This window comes from Lissotriton helveticus, chromosome 9 (genome assembly GCF_964261635.1).
Source record: "Lissotriton helveticus chromosome 9, aLisHel1.1, whole genome shotgun sequence".
Lineage (NCBI taxonomy): Eukaryota > Metazoa > Chordata > Amphibia > Caudata > Salamandridae > Lissotriton > Lissotriton helveticus.
In genome coordinates this window covers 455,266,985-455,282,654 of record NC_136070.1, presented here as the reverse complement: position 1 = coordinate 455,282,654, position 15,670 = coordinate 455,266,985, and positions in this window count along the sequence as shown.

The window sequence follows — 15,670 nt, the reverse complement described above, 5'->3', positions numbered from 1 at the left end:
TCCTCTTCTTCCTCTTCTTGTTGAATTATAACTTGAGCAGGTGGTCCACTCTTCCTTGGATGTGGTGGAGGTGGTGGGGAAGCACCAGCTGAAGCTACTAAAGAAGCCATTGCTCAGTGATCACAAAGGGTCTTTCTCTCACAATGATGAAAGTCAGAGTGAGGAAAGAAGGAGGGATTTTCATCATTTGGGAAAAACAAGAGTTCTCAACCAATGAAAAGTGTTCATTTTAGATTATATGACCTAGTCTTACATCATTAGGAAACCAAAAGTGAAATGAACCAATGAAAAGTGTTATTACCAAGTCACATGACCTGCTGTGTTTACGTTAAGCGCTTTGCAGGGCCTCCCGGTTTGCTTCCAGAAACCTGCGCTTTGCGACTCGCTTCGCGTACCAGTTCGCTAACGTAGCACGTCATATGACGTATCACGCGACAACGTGAAACGTCATGCGGACGGGAGGCGTCACGATGTTGTTTTGTAACGCGGCAGTTGCGGTAAAGAAACGTTTACCGGCTCGCGGTCTATTTCGCGGCATCAAGGTCAGCTAACGGGAAGCTCCCCGATTCGCGAAGCGGGAACGAAGAAAAAAAAATATTTAAAAAAAAAATTATTCATAAACATATAAAATATATTTTTGGATTTAAAGAAGAATACATTTTACAGCTACAGATATTAGCTGTTAAAAAACCAATGAAATTCACTGAAAAAACCATAGGTTATAGACCATATATAGTTAGGAATTAGCATTTACAAAACCTTGAAAATTCACTGAAAAAACCATAGGTTATAGACCATATATAGTTAGGAATTAGCATTTACAAAACCTTATTTTACTCACACAAAACCATTGAAATTCCATATATAGTTAGTTGCACTAACTATATATCGCGCACCCGCAATCCACTGCTGATGATGTCACATATTACATCATTCATGACATGGTCAGTGACATCACTGATGACATCACTGATGACAACATCCAGTGATTATGTGTTTCTGTAAAGTTTAAATATGTTTTACATATTGAAGAATGAGTGGATGTATAAGTGTCTGAATGAAGGTTTTAGTAGGTGCGTGATTGACTGTATGAGTGAGTGATTAAATGCGTCTTACTGAATGCACGGGTTAGTGACTAAACTGTCTGAAAGTGTGCATCAGTATGTCTGTTGTTGTGCAAGCTGCTGCATGTGTTGATCAGTAGCTATATAAGTAGCTATATGGGTTATTGATTGGTTGCACAAGTATTTGTATGGGAGACTGAGTGTGTGTATGGCTGGCTGGGAGGTGTGTGACTCTGTGCAGATCAATGTGTACTTGTATCAGTGATTCTATAAGAGAGTAAGTATGTGTTAGTATATGTTTCAAAAATGTAAGGTGTTCTGTGTTTAACTGTATAGATGAGAAAATGGAAGTGTGATTGATTCTTTTCAGGACTGACTAGGTGTGTGAGTAACTCCATGGATGAGTGGCAGAGTGTGAGTGTCTGTATAGGTGTATGAGTGCATATGATAGTGTTGTAAAGATGAGTGATTGTATGTATGAATGATTGTATGAGTGAATGTGTGTGTAGACATAGGAATCAGTGAGTGCGTATGTAGTAACTAGTATTGGTGTGTCAATGGTTTCAAAAATTATACTCTCTATTTAACACTGGGTGTAATAGAGGTTATATTAGAGTGTGAGGAGATGCATTGTATTATCACATGAATGATATCATCAGTGATGTGATCATTGATGTCAAGTGAGATGTCATCAGTGATGTCATTTGAGATGTCATCAGTGATGTCATCAGTGATGTCACTGACCATGTCATGAATGATGTAATATGTGACATCATCAGCAGTGGATTGCGGGTGCGCGATATATAGTTAGTGCAACTAACTATATATGGAATTTCAATGGTTTTGTGTGAGTAAAATAAGGTTTTGTAAATGCTAATTCCTAACTATATATGGTCTATAACCTATGGTTTTTTCAGTGAATTTTCAAGGTTTTGTAAATGCTAATTCCTAACTATATATGGTCTATAACCTATGGTTTTTTCAGTGAATATATATATATATATATATGTATATATATATATATATATATATCATACTCCCATTCCACTTTCTCTGGAAGCACTCTCGGACGGGTGCGGGTATGCGGCTGTGGACTCCGCAATAAACTATCGCTCCACTTTCTTAATTTGTAAAGAAAAGTCCGCACTCACGGGGCGCTTGAAGAACCTTTATTTTCAAGCGGGCAACAGAAGCGTTACCATCACACCGGAAGTCGACATGTTTAAATTCATTAATAAGTACATTTCACAATAGAAAAGGGACAAGTGCCATAGCGCAAATACGGGCGCCATTTTGTAACATATATATATATATACATATTTACATCGTATGCCCATTTGTTTATCAATTGTATATACTGAACAGTACATTATTCTGCATTGGTTCCTGAATATATTGTATCTATTACATTCCATGATCATTTATTATTCATTTGGAAACGAGAGCAGTGTGCAATGTACTACATTTATCTTGCCGTGGATCGGCAATGGCCCCTTAAATTCACATCATCTTGTGAATGTACTTTCAAAGCGCTATTCATTCAATTGCAGCTAAGCATCCATCGCAAATATACAATTGATTCTTCTAGAGGAGCATACTGACTTCATCATGCTGTATATCGGCCTACAGATTTTAGTCATATAAGCAATTCATAAAAGCAATTCATAAACCCAAATGTAAGGCCGATTCCTCCCGTAATTCAATCCCTTTGGAAATTTAGCCTGCAGATCTATTATGTATCGCAACTCTAATCTGCGCACTTTGCGGGATCTATCCCCTCCTCTCACATTTGAGGGAACACAATCCAAACCAAAAAAATGTAATTTGTTGCGGTCACTGGAATGTTTTTCTGCAAAATGACGTGCAACAGGATATGCTGCGTCTTTTTTATCTATCGCCCTAAGATGTTTGAGAATTCTCATTTTTAAAGGGTTGATAGTGTTGCCTATATAGCGCAGCCCGCATGGGCATATCAGACAATATACTGCATAGATTGTGCTGCAAGTAATGAATTTAGTTATCTTCCGATTTATACCCGTTTCTGGTATATTGTATGTCAGCACTATTTTGCTCCTAGAGTACGCCTTGCATTTGCTGCAAGGAAAGAACCCTTTCATTTCTCTCAGCGTGCTAACCTGCTTGGGTACAGGATATAAATGTCTCCTGACTAACATGTCCCCTAGCGATCTTGCCTTCTTGAAAGTTACCAATGGATAAGGCGGAAGGTAATCGAAGATAACATTGTCTGTTTTTAAAATATGGCAGTTTTTTCTTAGCATATGTTTCAAAAAGTTTGCCTCTGCCGAGTAAGTGGTTACCATCCTAAACTTTCCCTCACTTTCTTTTTCTTTTTTACTTTTATGCTTTTGTATCAACTGCTGTTCTCGTGGGATATTTTTTACCTTGTTATATGCGCTTTCCAAAGTTTTACTTGTATATCCTCTTAGCTCAAATCTTGCAAGGCATTCCCTAGCTGCTATTTCAAAGTCCTCATCTCTGGTACTGTTCCTTTTTATTCGTAAAAGCTCACCATAGGTTATGCTTTTTACGAGTTTTAGTGGGTGATTGCTGGTGGCAAACAATGTGGAGTTACCAGCCATGGATTTACGATACAGGGCTGTCTCTAGTTTGTTATCGGCTATAAACACTTTCAGGTCCAGATAGTCCAATGCCACTGGACTTACTGTACGTGAATAGTGGCAATTCAAAGAGTTGCTATTCAAGATTTTGATATATTCCTTAGCCGATTCCATTGTCCCTTGCCATATGATAAATAAATCATAGATATATCGATGCCAAGCAATTACTTCTCCACCTCCTTCTTCACTTTCGTGCGACCTTGGCACCTGCTCCTCCCATCAGCCAACGAATAAATTTGCATAGCTGGGGGCAAAGCAGGTGCCCATCGCTGTGCCAGAGGTTTGCCTGAATAGTTGATCTTCAAACAAAAAAGATGTTGTGGGTTAGGTAAAACTTGGTAAATTCAAGTAACATTTGGTTGTGCTTGGAAAAACGTAGTTGTCGTCTGTCTAGATAAAATTGTATAGCTTTCAAACCATCCTCATGGCCAATGAAAGTATATAAGCTTGCAATATCAAGCACAATTAATTGATATGATGGATCCCATGTTATGTCAGTAATTTTCGATAAAAAATCTTTGTTGTCCCTTATATAAGAGTCTAACTGTATTACAAATGCAGATAGAAAGTGATTGACAAACATAGAAAGATGTTCCGTGAGACTATTTATAGATGTAACATTCGGCCTCCTCGGATGGCGCAGGCTCTCCTTATGTAATTTGGGAATAAGGTCAAAGGTCTGTGTGACTGGATTTGAGCTACGAGGGAACAGATATTCCTCAGTCCCCAGCATAGATTGATCATACCACGATTTAATTAGAGCATCATATTCTCGTATACTTTGTTGGTAAATATCCATCGTTGTCGTTTCGTAATACTTTTCATTTGAAAGTTGTGTTTGAGCCTCTATGCAGTACTGTTCTCTAGTTTGGAGAACTACATTTCAGCCCTTATCCGAAGGCTTTATTATTATGGAAGTATCCAACATCCGATTTTGTAATGATTTCTTTTCTTCCAATGTTATATTGTTATGCCTCTGGCCTTTATTTTTCTTTGATCTAAAGCTTAGCAAGTCATTGAGCTTTGCCTCTGAAAAGACGTCGATGGCATCCAATGGCATCTGTGGATTAAAGACTGATTTTGGTTTAAAAGAGCTCTCTTCCATTTCTTGTTCGATTCCTACTGCTGTGGCTCTGTCTGCAATATTTCCATTAGTTGTGATATTTTTCTTTCTTTTCAAGCTGGATATTCTCCAAGATTTCAGTGGTGGTTAAGTCTCTTCCTAGAAGTATATCCGTTGCTGTTGGTCTCATTGATGTTTTCTTCGTGTCTTTGAGACTGGATCTTACTTTAAAATATTTGTGTAATTACAATTTTCTTACGAAACTGAAAAGGTCAATCCTTGTTTGTGTAAATTTGAGGTCATTACTACGACAAAATGTCAATCCCAGGCTTAAAACTCTGGTCTCAGTGTTTGTTAGTGATCTGGTGGTAGGGTTCACAACAGTTAGGTTTGTAACGGTCACTGCCATTTGCTCGTTTTCTTGTTGCGACTTCCCCACTCCTGTGCTCTTCCTCTGTTTGCCCCCGCCTGCTTGTCGCGTCTTTCTATGCCTTCTTCCGGGGGCTTGTTCTTCCCCCCTCAAACCCATGATTGGCGGATGATGTGAAATTTGTCCTGAGAAGGGTGTGTGGTACTTCTCCCTGCAACGGAGCTGTCCCCACATTCATCACCTGACTCATTTTCGGTTACATCAGACTCTGAAGTCTCCACTCTAGGAGACAGTGCTTGTTTATCTCTCAGTGTGAGCTCCTTTCTAGGACCATCAAATTTACGGGCAAATGTTAGAATGTGGCCGCTCAAACTTCTCTTGTTTCCTCATTTTGATCTTTGGTTCATATTTGGTTAATCTTGTCTTCATTTGTCCTTTCATTTCTTCTATTTTGTTTTTATCTTCCTCGTTTAGTTATTCATACTCTAGATCTTGTATATCAATTAGCGCCTTCTCGCGAATACTCCAAGCGTATTTTACTAATATGCCCAAAGTTCCTTGGCAGTATGATGCAGTGTGTTCCGCCCAATCAGTAAGCAACTGTGGATCCGGGTTCTCGTATGAGGGGACAGTGTATACTCTTAAACCCCTAGGTACCCGATTTGAATCAATATAATTCTGGAGGGAGGTTGCCTCCCACCATTTCCTCGTTTCTCGTTCGTATAGTCGTTCGTGCTTGCACATAATATCATTCAGTTTGCCCTTTGATTGGATTTGCTCTATAAAGCTCGCATGTGGTTGTACTCCTTGTTTCTGAAAGATGTCTTTCGCTGCCTCGCAGCGCGATGACTCGCAGAGCATGTTGCTTCGGCTAAGATACTATGCAGCTTTATTTTTTGGTTACTTCAAAGAGCTGCCCCTCGCCCTGCCATTTTAGCCAATGTTGCGTATTTAAATCAAAACAAGCTCAGCTCTCCGGTAAGAGCAGCCTCGGTGTCCAGCACGTCTCCCGATACACGGGTCTCGATCTCCTCCACTCCGGTTTGCTTATGCGTGTTGCTCAGCAACGACGGCGGTGCATTCCTCATTAGTATTCACGCTCCCATTCCACTTTCTCTGGAAGCACTCTCGGACGGGTGCAGGTATGCGGCTGTGGACTCTGCAATAAATTATCGCTCCACTTTCTTAATTTGTAAAGAAAAGTCCGCACTCACGGGGCGCTTGAAGAACCTTTATTTTCAAGCGAGCAACAGACGTGTTTCAGCAGTAAGCCTTCCTCGGTGTTACCATCACATGTTTAAATTCATTAGTAAGTACATTTTACAATAGAAAAGGGACAAGCACGATAGCGCAAACACGGGCGCCATTTTGTAACATATATATCTACATATTTACATCGTATGCCCATTTGCTTATCAATTGTATATACTGAGCGGTATATTATTCTGCATTGGTTCCTGAATATATTGTATCTATTACATTCCATGATCATTTATTAATCATTTGGAAACGAGAGGAGTGTGCAATGTACTTTATATATATATATATATATATATATATATATATATATATTATCCACCAAATTGTTCAATTGCAAGTGCACGCTTCGCACGGCCGGTGCAGGACAGCGGAGATGAACGTCCCCACAATTAAATTTTCTTTACTAAGAAGTATCAACTAATTTGTACAGAATTATAACCCTGGGCACTTAGCCTATACTAAAGATTACATCACAAATGAATAAGTGAAAGCATTTTAACTGATAGATGTGTTATTCTTTGTTCAAGTCGTTTTTCAACCCATACAATGGTGAAAATAGGATGTTCCTATATTGACAAGCGACTAAAATAATGGGGATATAAACTGCACAATTTAGAATTATTAACCATTCTAATGTTGACAGCTATAACTGGATATCAAGCACTGTTTTTTCTGCAAAACAAATGTTTTATTTTTCCATTTGTAACTTTAAAACTACCTCACCCATAATGCATCATTATATGCAATTGGATAGGAAGGTATATAAACTAGAAAGTAATGATGGACTAGTGGTAACACTGTGATCAAGACCTGCGGTCGAAACGCGTAGGTGAAGGGGATTGTTTGCAGTCTCTTGTCAAATAAACCCAATTTAATGTATTGAGCGAGTGCGGACATTAATCTTTTTCTTGGTGGAAAATTTAATTGTGGGGACGTTCATCTCCGCTGTCCTGCACCGGCCGTGCGAAGCGTGCACTTGCAATTGAACAATTTGGTGGATAATTTATGAAAAAGCAAGTTGCACCAGACCGCCTTCGGTGAAACCCGGCTTGGAAGAGTGAAATTGACAACGCCTCGCAGAGTAGGTGTAGCGGCACGGATTTTATCGTGACGAAGCAACGAATGCGAGAAGCCAAGCACTGGGGCATCTGGATATTTGAAACCGAGGACACTGCCAGAGGCATTCCGCCACTAAGGGAAAGATGAAAAGAAAACATAAGACGCGAAGCCTCGCGAGTGAAAAAGAAGGTGAGAGCGCTCAGCGTCTGTTTGTTTATGTTGACGGAAACGCCCAGTAGGGTCTCGGCGTGCGAAGCTGTTGAGTGAAAATATACCGGCTGAAACAAAATAAAAGGCAGCGACTGGAACAGCAAAAATAAACGCGCTCCATACATAAGGGTTTTAGAGACTTTAATTAACGTTTCCCCAGCCACAAGAACAGTTTTTTTGTGGAAGTAATAAACATTTGTGCAGAAAACAAAACATTTAATACAAAATGGAAGAAAGAGCTAACAAACGAGCAATGCGTGCTCAAACGATATTTCAAAAAAGGAAACAGGCAGAAAGCGCCCCTAACAGTACAGGGAAAGAACTTGAACCATCTGACCTTGGAGCAATGACATTGAAACAGCTATTCGTGAAATTGGTGGGGCAGGGAGGCGGGGAGGGGGAGGGGCAGGGTGGAGAGGGCTCCACCCTGCTTCTCCCCCTCCCCGCCTCCCTGCCTCACCGTAACTCCCTCCACGGCCCGCGGCTGCTTATATCTCACCCTCCCTAATACACATATTATATTATTTGCTAAGAAGGTCTCTTTGTGTTGGTTTAGGGCGTGCCCATACTTTAGTGTCTTAGATTTGAAGGAATCACATCAGCATACACCAGCTCTCTCTTCATGTGAACCACATCAAGTGTTGTGTATGTGTGTTCGGCAAAGCAATATAAAACCCGCCTCATGCCCAGAATTGGCAGAAGTTGCACTTATGTTATGAGTATGAAGTCGTGGAGATCAGACCTCATAACAATTCTGTATCGTGTTGTTCTTGAAACTTTAGCACTCGCTGTACAGATATAGTTTAACAAGCAAAGCAGATAGTAGAGCAATAACATATTATTCTCATGTAAACCACGATGAACTACTAGGTTGAAAGCTAAAGCAACAACTAAGTGTCGTGTGCAGAAGTTGCAAAAAAGGAAAAATGGCGTTTAAACCGGTAATGAGCCCATGCTAACTTAACACGGTGTAAAGATATCCAGGACGTAGATGACACCTCCCCATGATCCAGAAACGAACTGAATAAGATAATAGAAGTGCCATCTCATGAGAGCAGATTGCAATTTTATATGTGGACGGTCCGCAAGGTAAAGCATTAAAAACTAGGAAAATTTAATGCTAAAGAAAAATAAAACAGCCAAGTACTTTATCGAGTCTTAAGCCAATAGGCAAGGTAAATAATAAAAACTTGACAAATAAGTCAATGAATTGTCAATGAAATGCTAGTACTCAGCATATCAAACATGAAAAAGGTCTATGACATAACTGTGTATGCAAAATAAGCTGCAACAGCCTCCAATAGGAAGTCACCGTCTTCATCCGAAAACAGTTCAGCCATCCAATTTAAAAGCGGAAAAGAACATACGTGCTCTCCCAGCACCGGATCCTCTATCACCATCAGAGGACAGCTCGGTGGGTTTTCAAGAAAGCTCTGTTCCAAGAAAGACTGTGTTGCCGCCAGTAAATTCCAGGGACCAATTAGTCCATGCATCAATGCCACAGCCATAATCCTTTCGCCAGGACAAACCAACTCGTGAGTAATGATAGGAGTCATCAGCTGATTAAAGTCGACGTCAGGAGAAACCGGTCCGCAGAGACACAAATCAATGGCCCAATCGAAATCACAGGTCAGGCAGTGAAATACAGGCTGGACACAGGTGAAGTAGGAGAATCGAAAAGATAATCCATATGCCGTGCTTAATATCGCCAACGGCATTGTGCCATAATATTCTAGCATGCGATTGCGGAACAGTGTCAGCAGCTGCAGGGCGGGAGGTTGCATAGGAGGGACATCCATATTTAAAAATGTAAAAAAGCACAAGAGCGTCCGCTGGTAATGCAAGTAAAAATGGCAATCCACGAAGCAGAGTGGAAAAAATACAATGAAAGAAAGTAGGGATGACTCGAAAGATTTTCTCAAATGAAGTCACGAGACCACTGGTAACAACTTTAAAAAAGTGCGCCAGGGCCTTTGTGGAGGATGCGTTAGAGATAGTCCGAACCATCTTGCTGAAATGGAAAGGCAAATCTGAATTGAAAAGGGTCTGCACCTCTGTACGGGTGTTCGCTATGTGAAGCACGAAAGTTTCACGGGCCGAACTCAAGGCCACCTCTCTCTGAGACAAAAGAGCTCTTATTCTTGCCATGCCGTTGAAATCTGCTCCCAAGGTTGGTATTTGTGGCGAGATTGAAAACTCCCTATGTTCATGTGTGGGAGGAAATAGAACATTTCTGCAGCAAATAACCCGTTCACTTACTGTTACGATAAAAGGAATACTTTTAATTAACCCAGATCAATCTTCATTATTGAGCATCAAATAACTACCATTTTCCAACAACTTGAACGTGGGGATGATAGCAGGAACTGGCGTGCCTTGCAACACGCAAGCCATATTTGGTCGGTGTTTGTTGCATGAACCGTGTAACTGTATGTGCCTACACATTAGTGAATGATCTGGCGTCTCAGTGCATTCCTCTCCATTCAGATAAACTTCTTGATCATCTTTGAAACATCTGTATGTGTATGGAAGCGACCAGACCTCATGAAGAAAAGCACTACCTAAAGGTTCATAACGACCTATTGGTATATATTTCATACAATTTGAAAACTTATATAAAGCAAAAGGCAGCGTTATTAAACCGTGGATAAGGCACGTTGCCAAAAAACCCGCAATCCTCTGCTGATGATGTCACTGAGCATGTCATGAATGATGTAATATGTGACATCATCAGCAGTGAATTACGGGTAATAGTATCTCTAGTTTACTCCCCTATAGCTGTCTTTCTTTTAACATAAGTGTCTGTTTCCTTCCCTTATACTTACTGTTTTTGGTTCGCTTCCGGTTCGCGTACCGGCGAGCGAACTGGGAAGCGAACTAAGAGAAATAGAGGTTGGCACAGTTCCAAATATTGTACCAATTTTTTAATAACGGGGAGGTAGTTCTGAAAAGAACTTTTTTTTTTATTGTTTTTGTTGTTTTAAATTTTTTTTATTATTTTTCGGAACATTTTTTTACTTTTTTTGAATTTTTCTGAACAGTTTTATATTTTTTTGGGTTTTTCTTGGAGGGGGCAATGAAAACGATTCATTGTAAAGGGCTCAACAGGAGCAACAAAACAAAAAAAAAGTATTTATTATTTTGGGCGTTTCGTACAAACTTGCATATGATAGTCAATAGCTCTGTTGATCAGAGTGATGCTTCTTTCTCCGTAGCAAATGAATCCATCGCAAAATACGCAGGTGTGTTTTACTTCACCAAATCTCATTTGTATATTTGGCACCATCTCCCTGCCCTCTGGTCCCGTTACTTCCGGTACAACAGATCTTCTGGCCATAATAGGGAGATTATCTAGGTCGTTCCGAAACTGTGCAGCACTGTAGTTGTTAGGATGCCACCTAGTCATATGGCGATGCATTGTGTAGTTTCCGAAACTGTATTTTTTCTCGGTTCCTCTGGACAGTCTATCTTGACATATAAGGCAAGTTACGTATCTTGCATTTACTTTTTTCTGACCTTTGGGAATTTTAAAAAATTGCCAAATGAAGTTTTCTTTCCGGTGAGACGTCCTGGGCTCCTCAGGCAAAAACTGCCTCTCTTCGGCTCGTCGTCCTGTTCCTCTTCTTCCTCTTCTTGTTGAATTATAACTTGAGCAGGTGGTCCACTCTTCCTTGGATGTGGTGGAGGTGGTGGGGAAGCACCAGCTGAAGCTACTAAAGAAGCCATTGCTCAGTGATCACAAAGGGTCTTTCTCTCACAATGATGAAAGTCAGAGTGAGGAAAGAAGGAGGGATTTTCATCATTTGGGAAAAACAAGAGTTCTCAACCAATGAAAAGTGTTCATTTTAGATTATATGACCTAGTCTTACATCATTAGGAAACCAAAAGTGAAATGAACCAATGAAAAGTGTTATTACCAAGTCACATGACCTGCTGTGTTTACGTTAAGCGCTTTGCAGGGCCTCCCGGTTTGCTTCCAGAAACCTGCGCTTTGCGACTCGCTTCGCGTACCAGTTCGCTAACGTAGCACGTCATATGACGTATCACGCGACAACGTGAAACGTCATGCGGACGGGAGGCGTCACGATGTTGTTTTGTAACGCGGCAGTTGCGGTAAAGAAACGTTTACCGGCTCGCGGTCTATTTCGCGGCATCAAGGTCAGCTAACGGGAAGCTCCCCGATTCGCGAAGCGGGAACGAAGAAAAAAAAATATTTAAAAAAAAAATTATTCATAAACATATAAAATATATTTTTGGATTTAAAGAAGAATACATTTTACAGCTACAGATATTAGCTGTTAAAAAACCAATGAAATTCACTGAAAAAACCATAGGTTATAGACCATATATAGTTAGGAATTAGCATTTACAAAACCTTGAAAATTCACTGAAAAAACCATAGGTTATAGACCATATATAGTTAGGAATTAGCATTTACAAAACCTTATTTTACTCACACAAAACCATTGAAATTCCATATATAGTTAGTTGCACTAACTATATATCGCGCACCCGCAATCCACTGCTGATGATGTCACATATTACATCATTCATGACATGGTCAGTGACATCACTGATGACATCACTGATGACAACATCCAGTGATTATGTGTTTCTGTAAAGTTTAAATATGTTTTACATATTGAAGAATGAGTGGATGTATAAGTGTCTGAATGAAGGTTTTAGTAGGTGCGTGATTGACTGTATGAGTGAGTGATTAAATGCGTCTTACTGAATGCACGGGTTAGTGACTAAACTGTCTGAAAGTGTGCATCAGTATGTCTGTTGTTGTGCAAGCTGCTGCATGTGTTGATCAGTAGCTATATAAGTAGCTATATGGGTTATTGATTGGTTGCACAAGTATTTGTATGGGAGACTGAGTGTGTGTATGGCTGGCTGGGAGGTGTGTGACTCTGTGCAGATCAATGTGTACTTGTATCAGTGATTCTATAAGAGAGTAAGTATGTGTTAGTATATGTTTCAAAAATGTAAGGTGTTCTGTGTTTAACTGTATAGATGAGAAAATGGAAGTGTGATTGATTCTTTTCAGGACTGACTAGGTGTGTGAGTAACTCCATGGATGAGTGGCAGAGTGTGAGTGTCTGTATAGGTGGATGAGTGCATATGATAGTGTTGTAAAGATGAGTGATTGTATGTATGAATGATTGTATGAGTGAATGTGTGTGTAGACATAGGAATCAGTGAGTGCGTATGTAGTAACTAGTATTGGTGTGTCAATGGTTTCAAAAATTATACTCTCTATTTAACACTGGGTGTAATAGAGGTTATATTAGAGTGTGAGGAGATGCATTGTATTATCACATGAATGATATCATCAGTGATGTGATCATTGATGTCAAGTGAGATGTCATCAGTGATGTCATTTGAGATGTCATCAGTGATGTCATCAGTGATGTCACTGACCATGTCATGAATGATGTAATATGTGACATCATCAGCAGTGGATTGCGGGTGCGCGATATATAGTTAGTGCAACTAACTATATATGGAATTTCAATGGTTTTGTGTGAGTAAAATAAGGTTTTGTAAATGCTAATTCCTAACTATATATGGTCTATAACCTATGGTTTTTTCAGTGAATTTTCAAGGTTTTGTAAATGCTAATTCCTAACTATATATGGTCTATAACCTATGGTTTTTTCAGTGAATATATATATATATATATATATATATATATATATATATATATATATATATATATATATATATATATCATACTCCCATTCCACTTTCTCTGGAAGCACTCTCGGACGGGTGCGGGTATGCGGCTGTGGACTCCGCAATAAACTATCGCTCCACTTTCTTAATTTGTAAAGAAAAGTCCGCACTCACGGGGCGCTTGAAGAACCTTTATTTTCAAGCGGGCAACAGAAGCGTTACCATCACACCGGAAGTCGACATGTTTAAATTCATTAATAAGTACATTTCACAATAGAAAAGGGACAAGTGCCATAGCGCAAATACGGGCGCCATTTTGTAACATATATATATATATATATACATATTTACATCATATGCCCATTTGTTTATCAATTGTATATACTGAACAGTACATTATTCTGCATTGGTTCCTGAATATATTGTATCTATTACATTCCATGATCATTTATTATTCATTTGGAAACGAGAGCAGTGTGCAATGTACTACATTTATCTTGCCGTGGATCGGCAATGGCCCCTTAAATTCACATCATCTTGTGAATGTACTTTCAAAGCGCTATTCATTCAATTGCAGCTAAGCATCCATCGCAAATATACAATTGATTCTTCTAGAGGAGCATACTGACTTCATCATGCTGTATATCGGCCTACAGATTTTAGTCATATAAGCAATTCATAAAAGCAATTCATAAACCCAAATGTGAGGCCGATTCCTCCCGTAATTCAATCCCTTTGGAAATTTAGCCTGCAGATCTATTATGTATCGCAACTCTAATCTGCGCACTTTGCGGGATCTATCCCCTCCTCTCACATTTGAGGGAACACAATCCAAACCAAAAAAATGTAATTTGTTGCGGTCACTGGAATGTTTTTCTGCAAAATGACGTGCAACAGGATATGCTGCGTCTTTTTTATCTATCGCCCTAAGATGTTTGAGAATTCTCATTTTTAAAGGGTTGATAGTGTTGCCTATATAGCGCAGCCCGCATGGGCATATCAGACAATATACTGCATAGATTGTGCTGCAAGTAATGAATTTAGTTATCTTCCGATTTATACCCGTTTCTGGTATATTGTATGTCAGCACTATTTTGCTCCTAGAGTACGCCTTGCATTTGCTGCAAGGAAAGAACCCTTTCATTTCTCTCAGCGTGCTAACCTGCTTGGGTACAGGATATAAATGTCTCCTGACTAACATGTCCCCTAGCGATCTTGCCTTCTTGAAAGTTACCAATGGATAAGGCGGAAGGTAATCGAAGATAACATTGTCTGTTTTTAAAATATGGCAGTTTTTTCTTAGCATATGTTTCAAAAAGTTTGCCTCTGCCGAGTAAGTGGTTACCATCCTAAACTTTCCCTCACTTTCTTTTTCTTTTTTACTTTTGTGCTTTTGTATCAACTGCTGTTCTCGTGGGATATTTTTTACCTTGTTATATGCGCTTTCCAAAGTTTTACTTGTATATCCTCTTAGCTCAAATCTTGCAAGGCATTCCCTAGCTGCTATTTCAAAGTCCTCATCTCTGGTACTGTTCCTTTTTATTCGTAAAAGCTCACCATAGGTTATGCTTTGTACGAGTTTTAGTGGGTGATTGCTGGTGGCAAACAATGTGGAGTTACCAGCCATGGATTTACGATACAGGGCTGTCTCTAGTTTGTTATCGGCTATAAACACTTTCAGGTCCAGATAGTCCAATGCCACTGGACTTACTGTACGTGAATAGTGGCAATTCAAAGAGTTGCTATTCAAGATTTTGATATATTCCTTAGCCGATTCCATTGTCCCTTGCCATATGATAAATAAATCATAGATATATCGATGCCAAGCAATTACTTCTCCACCTCCTTCTTCACTTTCGTGCGACCTTGGCACCTGCTCCTCCCACCAGCCAACGAATAAATTTGCATAGCTGGGGGCAAAGCAGGTGCCCATCGCTGTGCCAGAGGTTTGCCTGAATAGTTGATCTTCAAACAAAAAAGATGTTGTGGGTTAGGTAAAACTTGGTAAATTCAAGTAACATTTGGTTGTGCTTGGAAAAACGTAGTTGTCGTCTGTCTAGATAAAATTGTATAGCTTTCAAACCATCCTCATGGCCAATGAAAGTATATAAGCTTGCAATATCAAGCACAATTAATTGATATGATGGATCCCATGTTATGTCAGTAATTTTCGATAAAAAATCTTTGTTGTCCCTTATATAAGAGTCTAACTGTATTACAAATGCAGATAGAAAGTGATTGACAAACATAGAAAGATGTTCCGTGAGGCTATTTATAGATGTAACATTCGGCCTCCTCGGATGGCGCAGGCTCTCCTTATGTAATT